This window comes from Epinephelus lanceolatus, chromosome 5, assembly GCF_041903045.1.
Source record: "Epinephelus lanceolatus isolate andai-2023 chromosome 5, ASM4190304v1, whole genome shotgun sequence".
NCBI lineage: Eukaryota > Metazoa > Chordata > Actinopteri > Perciformes > Serranidae > Epinephelus > Epinephelus lanceolatus.
The window spans coordinates 25763157-25775884 of NC_135738.1; the positions used below are offsets into that span (position 1 = coordinate 25763157).

Sequence of the window (12728 nt, forward strand, 5' to 3'; positions counted from 1 at the left end):
GCTGCTTATCGTGGACTTTATTGCTTGCATTGTTCATTTTAGTCAAACCATACAGTTTGAAAATGAGGCGTGGCTCCAACTAGAAAACAATGTTTTGATGCAATGGATGTGCTGAATGTGCATATTAAGGCAGTACAGGAGGAGGCGCACATGAATAATTCTCCAGGACTGTAACATGCTCATGCTTGTTTAACCCAAACAATTTGTAATGTGTCTGCAAAACAGATTGAGATCGGAACAAGTTCACACCACAAACGTACCACACCAGAGTTTGTTTGTAACCAGACCGCAACCATTTCTTCAAGAAGGTCTCATTCTGGTTGTTTTCATGCACAAGGGTGCGATTGCTGTGTTCACACATGCACAAATGCATGGCACTTAGGGGGCAAACAAACTTGAGTTCGATTGAACCGAATCGAACACAGCAGGTGTAAAAGCACCTGAAGACATAGCTTAAATTAGTCCTGTAACTATCAAAACAAATCCGTCTCACATGAAAGTGTGGTATGTATGAGAGTTGTTTCGATACCAATACCAGTTTCGGAAATGCCAACTGGATACTGGATCCAGCATCGACGAGCATGTGATTGTACCACTCCATTACCACGTGACTGATTAAACAGATAAAACAGCAGTTCACTGTAAAATAAATTCTTCTTTGCTGCTCTAAAACAGTAGCCTACACAGCAACTGTGTAATGTTAGCTGTTAGTGAACTATCAGCATTTGGCAGTTTCTATGGTGACTCATTCTCTGAATGTTGTTGCTCATGTTTTACAAAGGGTTTAATCTGAGCAGTGGTATCAGATCATGGTAACCAACTGGCATCGGCGGAAAAAATGGTATTGGAACATCTCTAGTATGTACAGTACAGGCCAAAAGTTTGGACACACCTTCTCATTCAATGCTTTTTCTTTATTTTCATGACTATTTACATTGTAGATTCTCACTGAAGGCATCAAAACTATGAATGAACACGTGGAGTTATGTACTTAACAAAAAAAGGTGAAATAACTGAAAACATGTTTTATATTCTAGTTTCTTCAAAATAGCCACCCTTTGCTCTGATTACTGCTTTGCACACTCTTGGCATTCTCTCCATGAGCTTCAAGAGGTAGTCACCTGAAATGGTTTCCACTTCACAGGTGTGCCTTATCAGGGTTAATTAGTGGAATTTCTTGCTTTATCAATGAGGTTGGGACCATCAGTTGTGTTGTGCAGAAGTCAGGTTAATACACAGCCGACAGCCCTATTGGACAACTGTTAAAATTCATATTATGGCAAGAACCAATCAGCTAACTAAAGAAAAACGAGTGGCCATCATTACTTTAAGAAATGAAGGTCAGTCAGTCCGGAAAATTGCAAAAACTTTAAATGTGTCCCCAAGTGGAGTCGCAAAAACCATCAAGCGCTACAACGAAACTGGCACACATGAGGACCGACCCAGGAAAGGAAGACCAAGAGTCACCTCTGCTTCTGAGGATAAGTTCATCCGAGTCACCAGCCTCAGAAATGGCAAGTTAACAGCAGCTCAGATCAGAGACCAGATGAATGCCACACAGAGTTCTAGCAGCAGACCCATCTCTAGAACAACTGTTAAGAGGAGACTGCGCCAATCAGGCCTTCATGGTCAAATAGCTGCTAGGAAACCACTGCTAAGGAGAGGCAACAAGCAGAAGAGATTTGTTTGGGCCAAGAAACACAAGGAATGGACATTAGACCAGTGGAAATCTGTGCTTTGGTCTGATGAGTCCAAATTTGAGATCTTTGGTTCCAACCGCCGTGTCTTTGTGAGACGCAGAAAAGGTGAATGGATGGATTCCACATGCCTGGTTCCCACTGTGAAGCATGGAGGAGGAGGTGTGATGGTGTGGGGGTGTTTTGCTGGTAACACTGTTGGGGATTTATTCAAAATTGAAGGCACGCTGAACCAGCATGGCTACCACAGCATCCTGCAGCGACATGCCATCCCATCCGGTTTGCGTTTAGTTGGACCATCATTTATTTTTCAACAGGACAATGACCCCAAACACACCTCCAGGCTGTGTAAGGGCTATTTGACCAAGAAGGAGAGTGATGGAGTGCTGCGGCAGATGACCTGGCCTCCACAGTCACCGGACCTGAACCCAATCCAGATGGTTTGGGGTGAGCTGGACCGCAGAGTGAAGGCAAAGGGGCCAACAAGTGCTAAACACCTCTGGGAACTCCTTCAAGACTGTTGGAAAACCATTTCAGGTGACTACCTCTTGAAGCTCATGGAGAGAATGCCAAGAGTGTGCAAAGCAGTAATCAGAGCAAAGGGTGGCTATTTTGAAGAAACTAGAATATAAAACATGTTTTCAGTTATTTCACCTTTTTTTGTTAAGTACATAACTCCACATGTGTTCATTCATAGTTTTGATGCCTTCAGTGAGAATCTACAATGTAAATAGTCATGAAAATAAAGAAAACGCATTGAATGAGAAGGTGTGTCCAAACTTTTGGCCTGTACTGTATGTATGCATCAACATAGGCACTGCATTTTGCCTTACACATCTGCATGCAACATTAAGCATTTTGAAATATCAATATAATTTTCCCTGAGGTATTCCTGTTTTAAAAACTAAAATAAAGAAATAGAGCTGATAAAAGCAAAACAGATTCCATGATACCTTTAATAATAATAATAATATTAGTAATAATGATAAGCACTACCAGAATTCATCCTTAAGTTACTTGGTTTAAGATAAGGATCAATATTTTGCAATACACATCACAGACATTACTTGACAATTATGCTTTCCTCTCTCTAGCATCCACATGTAGCTCCCAGTCCTCATGGACTATGAGAACATCTTGTGGTCTCTCTTTTATCCGTCTCTTTGTCCTACACTCATCCCCCAGATTGACAAGAGTTGTTAATTATTCAGTTAATCTATCTTTCTTTAATTCATCAAGTATTTATGTCTCATTCGCGTAGTATGTTGATGCATGTGTATAGATTTGTCACTTGTTTCCCATGGGGGTTTGCCTTAGCCTGAAAACAAAATGGCTTTCTAATTAGGAGTGTGCTCTGTTACAACAGTCAACTGTATTTGAAATACAATGTTATACTTAACTATGACAAGAACGTTTCTGACTGATGCTGATATTTCAGTAATAGACAGTGGGCTTAAATCACATTTGCAGTTGCTCCAATTAAAATAGAGCCCTCAGTATTCATCTTTAAAGGTGACGATGCCCATTAAAAGTGTTCAAAAGAATGATACTGCCACTCATTGTGACATAGTGAGGAAAAAATGTCAAGCACTGCTGTTAAACAGCCTTAGATGATGAATGAAATCCATCACTGTAGCAGCAATAAGTATTGACCTTGCACCTGGGACGTGAGCAGGGAAGAACCGAGCCACAAAAAGTCCACAAAGACCTCCAATCGTTGGGAAAACTACGCTGATAGTTCCACAGTTCTGACCAGATGACTCCGAGTATGATTGCTAACCAATCCGCTGCACCATCTCTGTGTCCCCTCTTACCTTTCTCTTCCACCTTACCCTCCAACTCGCTCTGCCCATGTCAGTCTCAGCTGCCGCAGCAACGCTGATGTTTAAGCATTCTAGGGGAGTGCAGACACACTCCAAAACTTCTTAATGGGCAGGCTAAAAATAGCTCAGGCTGGATCTGACTGGGCTGATTCATGCGGCTGTGAGTCATTCAACTGTGCCGCGGTGTGAGGAGAGCAAGGGAATACAGTGAACGAGCACAAAGAGAAAAGAAATAAAAGTTTGCACGCTTGTTAAGATATCAAACCATTGAGAAAATCAAGCATTGCTTATCCCATCACAGAGAGAATGTGCATTATTATGCTGTGAGTGTGTGAGTGTGTGTGTGAGTGTGTGTGTGTAGAGGTCCTTAAGGGCATTTGAGGCTGCAGGGCAACCTAAGAAAAATTAAAGCTGATATAATGGCTGCTAAAAATGCATTGCAGTTTCATTTACCATTTGGCAGAATGTGTCTCTGTATTTGGCTGCAGCAGGCCCATTTCTTACTGGGGGACAGCAGGATGGGGGGTGGGGTCTTCTAGCTGGAGGGCCAGAGGGTCCCAACAGATTGTAGCCAACAGATTAACAGTACTGTTGCTGAAAATGAGTGGTCCCCGGCAATTTGGTAGCATCATTAGAAAGGGAAGAGCAGTTCATACTCACATCATTATCCCCTCCATTACCACGGGTAAACATCTCCCATTAACCCCCACATACAGGCCGGCAGCATGTGTGCTGTATGTGTGTGAGTGTGTGTGTGTGCGCGCGCGTGCGTGTTAGCAGGATGGGTAAAGATATCCAGGCAAATACTACAGATTTAAGCACAGCTCAGCTTTAAAACAGTGTGTTGGATTCTGAGTCTGGAAAGCACAGTTTTTTTTTGTTTTTTTTTTTACCTTAAACAGTGCAATGATTTATAATAACACATGGATACGGCACAGTTACCCAACAAAAACACATATCAGCTGTTTGCCCACAGCCAGCAGCCTTTCACCACTGCATCACTCATTGTACTCATAATGAATTCAATCAATAGTCTTTGCTTTTCATACTCATTTTCTTGCTCAAACCCTCCTCTTTCCTATTTCTCTCCTATTTTTCCCCCTTTGACTTCTACACTTCGCCTTTGTCTTTCCTCCCCCTCTCTGTCCCCTCGAGCACCGGCTGAAGATGAACTGTTGGCTGCAGGTAGAGCTGGCCATGCTGAGAGAGAGGAGAGGAGCACTGTGGTGACAGATAACAGCCAAGCGAGTCAGTGATGGTTTAAACTGTGCCTCTCTCACATGGTCACCTGCTTCCTTTCTCTTTCTCTCTTGTCTCCGTCTCTCTATTACTTGCTCGCTGCCTTTACCTCTCCCCTCGTGCTCTCCCAAACTGAAAAAGCTTTTTCCAGCATCCCATTTTTTTTTTTGGTCTTTCCCCCGTCTCCATCATTGCTCTTTCAAACCTGGCAGAGAGGAGTGAAAAGAGATGGAGGCAGATATAGATAAAGAGGGATAGCACTTTCAGAGTCATGACTCATAGGTGATGTACAGCGGCAGAGAGAGAGAGGGAGAGAAAGAGAGAGCAGTAGTATTTGGGTTACTTAATTGTAGACAGGGCTGTCTTTCCTGCTTCACTAGGCTGAGACATATTGCCCTAACTGTCAGTGACGCCTCAATGGTTGCCTTCAGATAAACAACTGTGTGTGTGTTTTAGTGTGTCAAAGTGTGTGTTGCTCTGCTGTTGTATCACTGTTGATGAATCTCTGGATGAGGATAAAATTTGCTTTGAAATGCTTCAGTAGATTTAGAAATTATCATGTTATTAAATAATATATTAAATGTATTGTTCTGTATAATGCACTTCCATTTTGATCATTAAACACAATTATAATCAAATCCCCATTATCTACAAGTAGCGCCTCTAGACTTTGGACTGAATGGATAGAATTCAGATTATACAAAGAGTCATTTTGGTGTATTTGTGACAGTCAGGAAAATTTATTAATTGTTCTACAGCCATTGCTTTTGCATTAATTGTGTATATGCTAATATATGCATAACTTTGAGCCTTAATGAAATGTAAACAGGTGAGTTTTAAGTATACAGTTGTCATAAATGTTGAAAGTAGCTATAGAGACAAAAACTGTTTTTTTGTACCAGGCTGTGAACATGTTTATTTCTGCTGTAAAGTTCAGCATTTTAACATGGGAGTCTATGGGGATTGACTGGCTTCTGGAGCCAGCCTCAAGTGGCCATTCGATGAACTGCAGTTTTAAGTGCTGCTGCATTAACTTTATTTCTTAGCATCGGAGGTTGACACCTGGCGAAAAAGGCTTTTGAAGCCACTGTGCGTCGTGTGATAATGCAATACTGCATGTGGCCAATACATTTCTTACAGCCCATTTCCTGGAAGCTTGGTTTGAAGTGTCACTGGAACAGTTTCTATATTCATGTAATATGATGTGTATGTACAAGACAAACTCCTTCCCTTCTGATATCTCCTTTGGGACCTTAATTTGTACAAAATATGTACAATAGACAACAATTTTTTTTGATCCAGTTTGAATTGTGCCATGAATTCCTCATATGAAGTCTGTCAATTTCAAAGTCAAGAAAGTCCCGGGTTGTGGTGGTAGTTTTGTGAGCAACCGCTCAGTCGAGTACATCTCTCATCTCGCTTGATACACGTCACCACCATTAACATCAACATGGCTTTAACTTCAGCACAAATGCAGTGTTATCTTATCCGTTGTGTTTTGTCCAGCAACTCCTGGTCAGAAAGCTAAAGCACAAGCAAGACCTGTTGCTTGGTGTGTACATCCTAGTTGGAAACACACAGGCATCGTAGCTTCAACGAGAGAAAGTTAATGAGGTCACTTACACACCTTTTGGGTGTGTCGTCTTTCTAATTGCGTATTTTCACAGTCTTATACTTCCACCATTTTAAGACAAACTCAGTTTTCTTGACTTGCAAAATCATCTTTTAAATTGACAAAATTGTAATTCATGTGTAATTCATGGCACAATTCAAATGGGATCTTGCAGTTGACTACTGTACATACCAGAAGGGGAGGACCCTCGCCAACTGGATGACATGCAGTGGGGGGTTGTGGGCTGGAACCAAGCCCGTGGCTGCTGTGGCAAGGACATTACCTATGTGCATGAGGTGCCTGCACTACCCACTGAGCTATTGGGAACCCCACCATCCCTCCATTTCTGAGTGAAATGGCACATATGGGTGGAGTTTAGTAATAAGAGGCATTTAAATCAAATCTTTCTACTTGATTGGATCATTTAAAGTAGGCGAGTAGTGACAAGGAGCTGTAAAGAGATACAGGGCTGTACAGGACCGCTGGCCTCCTCCCCCTCCCCTCCCACCTCCCTCAACTGTGTTAGTACACAGGAGGCAGAGGCCAAGAGATACATGAATAAATTTATACAAAGTTTTGCCAACTGACATCTAAACATGCACCTTTCTCTATCTTAAAGCCACTACAAACCAAATAAATAGGTGTGGTTTATATGATGGAGTTTGCCAGTTGCCTTCATCTGATCAATTTGAGTCATCACACTACTGTAATGTTTCTAAGAGGAGAAAAGAAGAGGAAATTTTACTTATAATTTTTCCTACAACACAAGATAACACAACAATTAACACAGGGGCCCACTGTGTATTTAAATGTGTCTGGTGTTTGTGATGGTGAACTATCTGCCTTTTCATTAACAGTAAGAATATATGCTGGTGATTAAAAACTAACACCCAGCATCCCCATTTAGCATCAAAGAAAACCAACAATACCTAGAGTCAGAGAGGAAGAACAGGAGAGGCAGCAGACACTTTTAATCGCTGAGAAATAGGTATCCGAGGGTTCTCAGTTTTTGAGGATTTATGAGTGAGTGGGGCTCAATATCAGGCCCATCTTGCTCCCTCCCTCTACTCGTTCTTTTTCTCTCTGAAAGACACGCTCTGCCATCTCCACTTTGCTGTCCTTTAGAGTATGCTCCACCATCCGTCTCCCTCACTATCTGGCCCTTTCTTTCCCACCTTCCCCTATCTTTTTCTCACAATGCATTTAAATGGGGTATTTAGAGATTCCGGCCTTTCTCATCTCTTCACACATACTCTGAGGTAACCTCAATCCCTCAACAGCCCTTTGAAAAGGAAAAAAATGCCCCAATTGCTCCAGAAATAGGTCCCAGGAGATGCATGATAAACATGCAAGGAATAGGGAGGTATTTATGACAAACTTGTCCTTGTACCATTTCCAATATACATGTACTTGCTGCAGCATCTTGCCAAACTTTTTCACACAATGACCAGATGTTTTTCATGATGCTGCACATGTTGTCACCCCTGAGACCACAGCAAACGAAATGTGCCATCTGCTAATTAAATGACAGTCTAAGCGGGGATGTGGTCACATTAATCTGATGTACTGGCAGTTGTTTACAAAGGGTTCCATTCAAATCTGTCACAGTGGGATGGATGGCAGATTCATCACGGTCAGCAGAGATTTACAGTGTGTAATAATATAATCAACACAAGTTCTTTAAAAAATTCTGACCTTTAAACAGAATTACAGTTTTAATAACAGCCTGGTTGTTAGTTGGTGTATGTTTTTTCTTTCTGTGTGCTGCCTAAAATAATAACACCACAGTGCAGCAACAGCTGATTTTGCTGGCAGGCTACTGTAATTATCAGCGTTCTAAAACATCAAGGGTTATTGCCAAATTTAGGTGATGTTTGTTGTCTCAGGCAAAATTGCTTTCTTCACTTGCTGAAAAACACCTGAATCTTAAATTCAGGCATATTCTCAGGTGACTGGTGACAGACAACGTGGGAAATAACAAACTGATGTAGGAAGTTGGCGAAGAAGGTTCTAGGGAAGGAGTTACACAATATTTAATTTACAAAATATCACAAAATAGCTACTATGTTCCCGTATTTTTTAACAAATACCTAAATAGCAATATTGCGACATTGTCGAGTTGACTATTAGTGTTTTCTCAGAGTATTTCCAAAATGAGATTTTTGAAAAATAATCATCAGTAATGTGGATATAATGACTAAGTGCATAAAGACAGCTAAAACAGTCTGGTAAGATCAGAAAATTACAACATTTTACTGTAATGCAGCCTTTAAAACTAAGAAGAGACAACATTTATAATGTCACGATTTCCAAAATCTAAGCCAACACCTTGTTTCATATCATAATACCAATAATGTGTGAATATATTGCCCAACCCTAGCTGGAATACACTGAACATCACAGAGTAATGACACCAGCAGTAACAGTGTGGGTGGTTTTAAGAATGTCTGTTTGTTTCAAATCGTGGGCTAATCAGTTTAAAAGACTTAGGGCCAGATCTACTAAAGGTCTGCGTGTATAAAAACGTGTGCAAACTACTAACAGTGCGCACTAAGGGTTGCGTCTTTCAAAGGTGCAAAATAGCACGTCTGCATCCAGTTAGTATGTTTGCTGCAATGAATATGCAATATGGGGCATTTACACACAATTGTGCGTGTGCTGGGAGGAGAAAATGTAAATATATTAATTTAGCACATGCAAAGTGATTTATCAAACCTGAAAGCAATTTTGCTCATAGAAACTGCATCTATATTTAACACGTGTCAAAGGGAGGTGCAAACGGTTTTTATGCGTAATTGCGCACACATGGCTGCGGTTATTGTTGCAAGAAGGAGACATCAAAACGATGAAAGAAGACGTAGAGAATGCATTTTTCACCCTTGTGTGAAGCAAGCAACACGGGCTGGAGCAGAATGCCATGCTGACATACTAACACACACACACACACACACACACACACACACATTGAACACGCGATTGATTAAATGAATGAACATTGGAAGCGGTTCAGCGGCAGTCCCGCCGGCTGGCGCAGTCACTGTTGAGATTACATTCGTTTTTTATTATTAACAAAATGTTTTTTTATTGACTGTATGAATGGTTTTGTTTTCAAATAAATATTTGGAAACGAAAATGTATGCTTTGGTGTACTTTTACATAGTTTTGCAATATGTATAGCAGCCTATTGTATGTATCAAAATGTGTAATTTTCAGCAGCGGTCAGAGGTATAAATGCTCAGAAGTGTAGTGTGTTTCATTTTTGTAACTTAAAGGCTTCAGAAAACATACAAGACACATCTTTAGGAAAAGTCATAGGAAGAGAAGCTTGTAGGTTTTATCTAAACAGAGTTATTTGCATTATAAAAACCCAAACAGACCGTCGTGGTGGTTCTAGTGTTAAACATAATGCTGTAGATTAGAATACGAGTGCTAGTGTGACCCAATAAACTGCAGAGCATTGCAAAGTTAAGCAAATCAACATTTACTGAAAAAAAGATGATTTAAGTCACTTTCTAGACTCCAGACATTATTAACAAACGAAATACTCAGTCTCATTAACGTCTAATTATGTTAAGCCATGCAAAATCATATTAAAGACACATTGTTTCAGTCACAAAATATATTGGGCTATAACTCTAACATTTATCGTGGCAAAAAAACTAAACTAAACAGTTCTTTATCGTATAGCCTATTTTACACAAAATGAATAATCATAGCCAATATAAGAAAACTTAAACGTGACAGTTGAGTGTATTATTTGTGTTTCCTTTTACGCATGTGGAACTTGCCCGCCGTGCGCACTTCTCCTCCCTCTCCGGTCCCTGGCTGTTGGTCACAGATTTCTTCCCATGTAGCGTAGCGTTCCTTTGTGAGAGAGTCAGGTTTCTTTGCTGTAGCTCATTTAAGTGTTTATTGGTCTCATCTACCAACACCTCTAATTCCATAGGGTCGAATTTCACTTGGCGCTTTCTCTCCAAACTCGCCATGCTGCAAACCATAAAACACGCACACCCCTCATTTAAATAGGGTGTCTCCAACACGTTTGCACCTCTTGTCATTTACGCAATCACTCTTAGTAAATCACCCGCAAACCGCGGATCAGCCCCACACGCAAAATTCTAGATTGTGCAGGCAAATTAGTACAGGCAAATTGGGATCTTAGTAGATCCGGCCCTTAATAGGTAAACATGAAATACTCTTTGGTGGTGCAATTTACACAACTGAGCTGTTAACTTGCAATTAAATTTGTTTGTATGGGAGAGAAAATTCAATATCTGATGCTGTGTTATGCCACAAAATTTTAAATCACACTCAATTTGAACATTTTTCAATATGATTAAAAATGGAAAATTTTTAAATTAAAAAAATATAAAGAACATATGAATGGTTGACTGTTTACTGGTAGTTTGCTGTTGCATTTGCTGAAAAATTGTCTGTCTACATGTTTTTTCGCACAGGCCTAAGTGGGCGACCTTTTCAGTGCACCTGCGTTTAATTAGGCGCTAATTAAGTGTCCCTAAAAGCTTGACAATCTTCGGTGGAAAACTCAAGACAGTCGGCAGTCAGCATGGGAGGCAAATGTCAACTAATGAAGAAGGAAAAACAAGCTTTTAATACTCTGAAGGAAACAGATTGTTTTTAAAGACAAATTGCCAACAGTGTCTTTCACTTGAGCTTACATTGTCCTAATGGATCTGGAAACAGGAAAGAACAGTGATCTGAAAATGACCTTGCAAGCCTACTTTGTGTTTATAAATAGAAAGTGCAATTATTTCCAATTGTAAAACAAGTTTTAAGACCAGTATGCAGCATTTTGGTTCTTACATATGCATAATTGGAGCGATTGTTGATTTTCCAGGCAATTCATTTTAATTACCGCCACCAAGGAGAAGGTTATGTGTTTGGTTTCGTTCGTCTGAGCCCTGTCAGCATGATTACAAAAAAACTACTGGCCCGATTTTCATAAAACTTGGTGGAAGGGTCTAGTATGGGTCAAGAGCGAACCCATTTATCTTTGGAACATATCTGAATCACACGATTCACAGGGCGGATACATTATTCATTTTTTCTTTCGTTAACATCGAAAGATACGGCATTTGGCCTTGGCGGAGGTTTGCGCTCTCCCAGTGCCCTTCTAGTTTTAAAATAGTTTACTTTGGTGGTCCAACTTTATAGTGGAGACATGTTGTCAGAATGATACAATTTTATTGCAAAACAGGTAGATATACAGTGCATGGCTCCCAAAATTTGAGACAAAGAAATTGCTGCCTACCAAAGGTCAAAAGATTTACCATACTTGGAAGCTTTTCTGAAGGACGCACTATATATTAGATGAGAATGAAAACGCTTAAACTCACTGTTGTCTCAACAAAAATGGTTGTAGTCTCCCAGTCCCTGTATCAACTAGGACGTTAAGCTGTTTCACTCAGTCTTGTACTGGTGTTTATTTAACAGTAAGACCATATCTGCTTGTTCACATATAAATTGCACATTCATGCTTCTTGCTGCCAAAATTTACAGATAATATTGCACTGTCTGGGGGCACAAGTAATGTCACTCCCACTTTGTGCTTTAATTTTCTGATCATTAAAATCCCTACATATAATTTTTCATTAAAATCAATATTCAGTTTTGGAGGCAGTGTTCAGTGGTTGCAGGAGAGCTATTTTACAGATGCTTTCTGTAGTTGACACAGGAGGTTAATAAAAAAGTTAAAATTGAAAATGAATTACAAATAAATAAAGTAATCAAAAAATGAAGACATTTTACAGTAGAATAAATATATCAAAAGTAGTTCTCACCCCTTCAAAAATCAACACTTTATCCTGGTGGAGGGGTTCGTGACCCTTCACGCTGTGTTGTCAAGGGCAATGGCTCCTGGTTGGGTCTACCAAGGCAAATTGGTCCTTGGGGAGGGGCCAGACTAAGAGCGATTCACAGACCCCATATGAATTGGCCAAGAAGGAGCTGCAGCACCACCCAGGAAAGGGAAATCGGGTCCCTCTCTGTGAGCTAGCTCTGGTAGGGGAGCCCATTAGTAAGTGTCTGCTAGCTGAACCTTGACCCATGGGGCCTGAAAGACCTACTCGAAGCCCCGAGATCTGACAAAGCAGCAGACTGGTACATGGAAGCTAGAGGGTTTGCAGCTCCAATGGTCGCCAAAGCAAAAACCCAGGTATGGGAGGTCTTTGGTAGGTTTATGGAGAATAACTTTTGGTTGGCCTCAAGAAAGTCCTAGCAAACTGTCATGCGACTCAGACAGGGTGACCCTGCTGACCCTGATCTGGGATATTGTTGAGCAGTGGAAGCAGCACTTTGAGGAACTCAACCAACATGAGCTCTCCAAGGTAGCTTATA

At 40.7% G+C, this 12728-nt stretch overlaps 1 protein-coding gene across 3 annotated transcripts in view; it reads right to left on the bottom strand.

Annotated features, from left to right (window-relative positions):
* Nucleotides 1–12728, bottom strand: part of shank3a (SH3 and multiple ankyrin repeat domains 3a) — a 284296-nt gene that overhangs the window by 45318 nt on the left and 226250 nt on the right. The gene's annotated exons all lie outside the window — the stretch shown is intronic.